We start from the raw sequence: 7,649 nt of genomic DNA, 5'->3' as shown, positions 1-7,649 counted from the left end.
CCTTTATTTAAGTTTAAAACATTAGTTTCAGACCCAAGTTTCTTGCCCTCAAACTGAATGTAAAATTCTGTCATGTTATGATCACTCTTGCCGAGAGGATCCTTCACTACGAGGTAATTTACTAATCCTGTCTCATTACACATTACCAGGTCTAAAATAGCCTGCTTCCAGATTGTTCCAGAATGTATTGTTTTAAGAAATTGTCCCTAATACACTTTAAGAACTCATCCTCCAGGCTACCTTTGTCAATTTGATTAGTTCAATCTATATGAAGATTAAAATTGACCACGATTATTGCAGTACCTTTCCTACAAGCCCCCATTATTTCTTGATATATATTCTGTCCTACAGTGTAGTTACTGTTAGGGGGCCTATAAACTATTCCCACCAGTGACTTCTTTCCTTTGCTATTTCTTATCTCCACGCAAACTGATTCTACATCTTGATCTTCTGAGCCAAGATCATTTCTCACTACTGCACTAATCACATCCTTTATAAACAGAGCTATTCCACCTCCTTTTCCTCTCTTCCTGTGCTTTCGAAATTTCAAATACCCTTGAATATTTAGCTCCAAGACTTGGTCACCTTGCAAACATGTTTCAGTAATGGCTATCATATCAGATCCATTAATTTCTATTTGTGCTATCAATTCCCATCTTGATATGAATGCTGTGTGCATTTAGATAAAGAGCTTTTAATTTTGTCGTTTTTTACCATTTTTCCCAACACTGACCTTATTTGCTGGTTACATCTTGGAAGATGACATTTAACAGTTCTATACCCTTTTTTATTCGTCCCTGGCATGTGAGCATCACTGACATTTGTTGCCCATCCCTAATTGCCCTTGAGAGGGTGGTGCTAAGCCACTTTAGTCCATGTGGTGTATGTACATCCACAGTGTTGTTTGGAAGGCAGTTCTAGGCTTTTGATCCAGTGTCAGTGATGGAATGCCAATGTAGTTCCAAGTAAGGATGGTTTGTAGCTTGGAGGGGAAGTTGCACATGGTGGTGTTTCGAACTAGCACTAAATTTGTGTTCTGTAAATGAGGTGTGAAAAATACAAACAATAATAAAAAAGAAACATGGAATAGACAAGAATCAAACGAGGACCTCTGTCATAGAGGCGAGAATTCTATCAGTGAAATATCAATGCAACCATAAGCAAAACAGTACTTAAACTCTCAAGTGAAACCATTTTCTATCAGTGTCAATTCAACCGTTGAGTCATAAATCCTACAACGCAATACCACAAAAGGGCACAGTCACATGCAATTTCTAACATCTCTCTCTGACACTATTCAGCAGCTTGTTTCAGATTAGTGCACACTCACTGCAATTTAGTCATCAATAACCAGCAAAAGGACAGAAGTAGTTTTGAAACGAAGCAGAATGAGACATACTGCTAGCTTCCAGTCTGACTCTGCATCATTCCACTGGCAGTTTGGACCGGCTTATATTTAATTAATTCTAAGCCCTATCACCACCATGGTGAAATTGAAAGTCACACCATCACAACATATGCTCAGCTCTCTGCATTACTCGCTCAATGACATGACCACAAGGCTATGACAATTGGTGTCCATGCACATGGAGTACAATTCTGGGTACGGTACTTTAGGAAGGACGTCACAGTCTTCAGAGAGAAAAAGCTGCGGTTTCCCAGAATCACATGAGGATGTGGGACTTCAGCTCGACGGAATGATTGCAGAAGCTGGCATTGTTCGCCTTCCAGCTGAGCAGGTTAAGTGGAGAGCTTACGCATTTACAATGACACTTGCAGTTTGCTACCAACTCTAAGACCTGTCATGTAAATCAGGTGTGAAGCTCTGAATTGACTCTGGAAAGAAGCAGAGTGAGACCCTGCCACGTCCCATTTCTGCTTTAATACAGCAGCGTGAAGAGCCATGGGATACTTTCCTACATGGAAGGTGATATGGAAATGCACATTGTTGTTGTTGTTGCTTGCGATTGCAGTGTGTGCAGAAAAGCTGTGCCTATGAATGATTTGATGGTAAGAAGTGAGATGGCTTTGAAAAGAGAGAGGAAGGTGAAAAAGTGTCAAGTTGTGCTAATTTTGTTTTGCTCTTGCTAAATGATGAATATTTGTGAAAGCTGATGACTGTGGAGAATTGGAGAGAGTTGATAATGTGATGGCAGTAAGATAAGTGAAAGGATGAGTGGTGTTTTAAGAGGATTGTGTATTTGTAGGTGTTGAAGTAAGATGAAAGAAAAGGGTGCAGTGAAGCAAATGTTGAAATGTTGTAGCAGCATAATGGGAAAGACGCTGCGATGTGGCAGGGGGGAGGGGTGGGGGGTGGTGCAGTGCAAAGAGCAGGGGAAGAAGGATGGAAATAGCAATAGGAGTATCATTGCATTGGCCGGGAATCGAACCCGGGCCTCCCGCGTGGCAGGCGAGAATTCTACCACTGAACCACCAATGCAATCACAGAACTCATTGGGTTTTCTTCGCTTTTCCTCAAGTTTAATTTGCAAACACTAGCATTTGCCATCAGTGTCCTTTCATCCAAGGACACATTCATGCAATGGTTACAGCGTAGAACAAGGCCATTCCGCCCAATGTGTCCATCACAGCTCTCTGCAAGGGCTAATCACCTAGCTCCACCGCCCTACTTTTTCCCTGTAGCCCTGCAAATTTCTTCTCCACACGTCATTGTCCAATTCCTTTTTCAAAGCCACCATTCAATCTGCCTCCAGCACACTCTCAGGCATTGCATTCCGCTTGCTATCAACTCGCTGCGGAAAAAACTTTTTCCTCATGTCGCCGTTGCTTCTTTTGCCAATCACTTTAAATCGGTGCCCCTGCTTCTCTGTCCTTCCGCCAACGGCAACTCTTTCTCCCTATCTGCTCTGTCCACACCCCTCGTGATTTCCAACACCTCTATCAAATCTCCTCTTGATCTTCTCTACTCCAAAAACCCACAGCTCCATCTTCTCCAATCTATCCACGGAAATCAACTTCCTCATCCCTGGAACCATTCTCGTGAAACTTTTCTGCACCCTCTTAATGCCTTCACATCCTTACCAAAGTGTGGTGCCCTGAATCACACACAATACCAATCTTTTGCACAGGTTTATCATAACTTCCTTGCTTTTGTGCTCTATCCCCCTACTTATAAGAGCCAGGATCCCATATGCTTTATGAACAGCTTTCTCAACCTGCCCTGCCACCTTCAATCATTTGTGCACATATACCCCCAGGTCCCTCGGCTCCTGCACCCCATTTCGAACGGTACCCTTGATTTGAGATTGCCACTCCTCGTTCTTCCTACCAACACGAATCACTTCACACTTCTCTGCATTAAATTTCATCTGCCACTCGTCCGCCCATTCCACCAGCCTGTCTATGTCCTCTTGAAGTTGATCACAATCCTCCTCACAGTTCACAGTACTTCCAAGTTTTGTGTCATCTGCAAATTTTGAATTTGTGGCCTGTACACCCGAGTCCAGGTCATTAATACATATCAGGAAAAGCAGGGCTGCTAACACATTTCATCATGAAATCTTGCGCCCGCAACACCACAGAAACCTCGCAGGCTGCTGCACACCTCCATTTCATTCATAACCACATTTCCATCTTTCAAACTTCTTCTAACACAACTACACTACACTTTCTCCAAACATACAATCTGCTTCTCGCCCAATACACCTCTGCTTTAAACTCATCATTTTAAAAAGGCCTACAATTTGCAAAGATCATGCCCAACCGTCACAGCAGCCTGTCTCTTTACTAACACTTCACACCACTGCAATATCATTTCATGCAATATGTCAACATCTTCAAGCCACTACCTTTGTTCACATCCAGGTTTAATAGTGGGAGCACGGGGCCAAAGTGGCACTTCAACTGCTTGACAGAAAACAGGTCCTCCCTAGCAAAAGGCACAGTTACACACCTTTACTTACAGCTCAAAGAGGGACTGCTCAATAAGATTGGCACATAGAATTCCTGGCAATTTTGTCACAAAGAAGCAGGGAAAGGCAGAGGTGGCATTGAAGCTAAGTAGACTGAGACATACTACCAGCATCCATTCTGACTCTGTTTCATTCCAGTGTCAGTTGGGACCTGCTTCTATTAAATTAATACATCTATGCAAAGACCAGAGCGGGATTCGTAAACAGATGCATAGATCATGGGCACGACTGTATGCATTAGCAGCTCAACAACACGACCACGAGGCTACGAGAGGCAAGACCCACGACGCTGCTGTACAATTTTGGGTACCATCATTTAGGCTGGACGTCACAGTCTTGAAGTGAGGGAAAGGAGAGTTTTACCAGGATCACATTAGGATGTGGGACTTCAGCTCGACGGAATGATTGCAGAAGCTGGCATTGTTCGCCTTCCAGCTGAGCAGGTTAAGTGGAGAGCTTACGCATTTACAATGACACTTGCAGTTTGCTACCAACTCTAAGACCTGTCATGTAAATCAGGTGTGAAGCTCTGAATTGACTCTGGAAAGAAGCAGAGTGAGACCCTGCCACGTCCCATTTCTGCTTTAATACAGCAGCATGAAGAGCCATGGGATACTTTCCTACATGGAAGGTGATATGGAAATGCACATTGTTGTTGTTGTTGCTTGCGATTGCAGTGTGTGCAGAAAGGCTGTGCCTATGAATGGACAACGTATGCCAGCCAAGAGCGACGTCTCAATTCATTCCATCTTCGCTGCCTTCGGAGAATACTTGGCATCAGGTGGCAGGACTATATCTCCAACACAGAAGTCCTTGAAGCGGCCAACACCCCCAGCTTATACACACTACTGAGTCAGCGGCGCTTGAGATGGCTTGGCCATGTGAGCCGCATGGAAGATGGCAGGATCCCCAAAGACACATTGTACGGCGAACTCGCCACTGATATCAGACCCACCGGCCGTCCATGTCTCCGCTATGAAGACGTCTGCAAACGCGACATGAAATCGTGTGACATTGATCACAAGTCGTGGGAGTCAGTTGCCAGCATTCGCCAGAGCTGGCGGGCAGACATAAACACAGGGCTAAGTTGTGGCGAGTCGAAGAGACTTAGTAGTTGGCAGGAAAAAAGACAGAGGCTCAAGGGGAGAGCCAAATGTGCAACAGCCCCGACAAACAAATTTCTCTGCAGCACCTGTGGAAGAGCCTGTCACTCCAGAATTGGCCTTTATAGCCACTCCAGGCGCTGCTTCACAAACCACTGACCACCTCCAGGCGCGTATCCATTGTCTCTCGAGATAAGGAGGCCCAAAAGAATGAATGATTTGATGGTAAGAAGTGAGATGGCTTTGAAAAGAGAGAGGAAGGTGAAAAAGTGTCAAGTTGTGCTAATTTTGTTTTGCTCTTGCTAAATGATGAATATTTGTGAAAGCTGATGACTGTGGAGAATTGGAGAGAGTTGATAATGTGATGGCAGTAAGATAAGTGAAAGGATGAGTGGTGTTTTAAGAGTATTGAGTATTTGTAGGTGTTGAAGTAAGATGAAAGAAAAGGGTGCAGTGAAGCAGATGTTGAAAAGTTGTAGCAGCAAAATGGGAAAGATGCTGCGATGTGGCAGGGGGGAGGGGTAGGGGTGGTGCGGTGCAAAGAGCAGGGGAAGAAGGACGGAAATAGCAATAGGAGTATCATTGCATTGGCCAGGAATCAAACCCAGGCCTCCCGCATGGCAGGCGAGAATTCTACCACTGAGCCACCAATGCAATCACAGAACTCATTGGGTTTTCTTTGCTTTTCCTCAAGTTTAATTTGCAAACACTAGCATTTGCCATCAGTGTCCTTTCATCCAAGGACACATTCATGCAATGGTTACAGCGGAGAACAAGGCCATTCCGCCCATTGTGTCCATCACAGCTCTCTGCAAGGGCTAATCACCTAGCTCCACCGCCCTACTTTTTCCCTGTAGCCCTGCAAATATCTTCTCCACACGTCATTGTCCAATTCCTTTTTCAAAGCCACCATTCAATCTGCCTCCAGCACACTCTCAGGCATTGCATTCCGCTTGCTATCAACTCGCTGCGGAAAAAACTTTTTCCTCATGTCGCCGTTGCTTCTTTTGCCAATCACTTTCAATCGGTGCCCCTGCTTCTCCGTCCTTCCGCCAACGGCAACTATTTCTCCCTATCTACTCTGTCCACACCCCTCGTGATTTCCAACACCTCTATCAAATCTCCTCTTGATCTTCTCTACTCCAAAAACCCACAGCTCCATCTTCTCCAATCTATCCACGGAAATCAACTTCCTCATCCCTGGAACCATTCTCGTGAAACTTTTCTGCACCCTCTTAATGCCTTCACATCCTTACCAAAGTGTGGTGCCCTGAATCACACACAATACCAATCTTTTGCACAGGTTTATCATAACTTCCTTGCTTTTGTGCTCTATCCCCCTACTTATAAGAGCCAGGATCCCATATGCTTTATGAACAGCTTTCTCAACCTGCCCTGCCACCTTCAATCATTTGTGCACATATACCCCCAGGTCCCTCGGCTCCTGCACCCCATTTCGAACGGTACCCTTGATTTGAGATTGCCACTCCTCGTTCTTCCTACCAACACGAATCACTTCACACTTCTCTGCATTAAATTTCATCTGCCACTCGTCCGCCCATTCCACCAGCCTGTCTATGTCCTCTTGAAGTTGATCACAATCCTCCTCACAGTTCACAGTACTTCCAAGTTTTGTGTCATCTGCAAATTTTGAATTTGTGGCCTGTACACCCGAGTCCAGGTCATTAATACACATCAGGAAAAGCAGGGCTGCTAACACATTCCCTAGGCTGCAACACATTTCATCATGAAATCTTGCGCCCGCAACACCACAGAAACCTCGCAGGCTGCTGCACACCTCCATTTCATTCATAACCACATTTCCATCTTTCAAACTTCTTCTAACACAACTACACTACACTTTCTCCAAATATACAATCTGCTTCTCGCCCAATACACCTCTGCTTTAAACTCATCATTTTAAAAAGGCCTACAATTTGCAAAGATCATGCCCAACCGTCACAGCAGCCTGTCTCTTTACTAACACTTCACACCACTGCAATATCATTTCATGCAATATGTCAACATCTTCAAGCCACTACCTTTGTTCACATCCAGGTTTAATAGTGGGAGCACGGGGCCAAGGTGGCACTTCAACTGCTTGACGGAAAACAGGTCCTCCCTAGCAAAAGGCACAGTTACACACCTTTACTTACAGCTCAAAGAGGGACTGCTCAATAAGATTGGCACATAGAATTCCTGGCAATTTTGTCACAAAGAAGCAGGGAAAGGCAGAGGTGGCATTGAAGCTAAGTAGACTGAGACATACTACCAGCATCCATTCTGACTTTGTTTCATTCCAGTGTCAGTTGGGACCTGCTTCTATTAAATTAATACATCTATGCAAAGACCAGAGCGGGATTCGTACTCAGATGCATAGATCATGGGCACGACTGTATGCATTAGCAGCTCAACAACACGACCACGAGGCTACGAGAGGCAAGACCCATGACGCTGCTGTACAATTTTGGGTACCATCATTTTGGCTGGACGTCACAGTCTTGAAGTGAGGGAAAGGAGAGTTTTACTAGGATCACATTAGGATGTGGGACTTCAGCTCGACGGAATGATTGCAGAAGCTGGCATTGTTCGCCTTCCAGCTGAGCAGGTTAAG

General features: G+C 44.8%; 2 non-coding genes across 2 annotated transcripts; both read right to left on the bottom strand.

Annotated features, from left to right (window-relative positions):
* Positions 1 to 2,369: 2,369 nt before the first annotated feature.
* trnag-gcc (transfer RNA glycine (anticodon GCC)) lies at positions 2,370 to 2,440 on the bottom strand. The gene has a single exon. It is a non-coding gene; the product is annotated as a tRNA-Gly (tRNA).
* A 3,178-nt stretch (positions 2,441 to 5,618) lies between these two features.
* trnag-gcc (transfer RNA glycine (anticodon GCC)) lies at positions 5,619 to 5,689 on the bottom strand. The gene has a single exon. It is a non-coding gene; the product is annotated as a tRNA-Gly (tRNA).
* Positions 5,690 to 7,649: the final 1,960 nt, after the last annotated feature.

Source organism: Heterodontus francisci, chromosome 1, assembly GCF_036365525.1.
Source record: "Heterodontus francisci isolate sHetFra1 chromosome 1, sHetFra1.hap1, whole genome shotgun sequence".
NCBI classification, from domain to species: domain Eukaryota; kingdom Metazoa; phylum Chordata; class Chondrichthyes; order Heterodontiformes; family Heterodontidae; genus Heterodontus; species Heterodontus francisci.
Note: the sequence above shows the minus strand (reverse complement) of the source record. Positions and strands in the feature narration are given on the sequence as shown.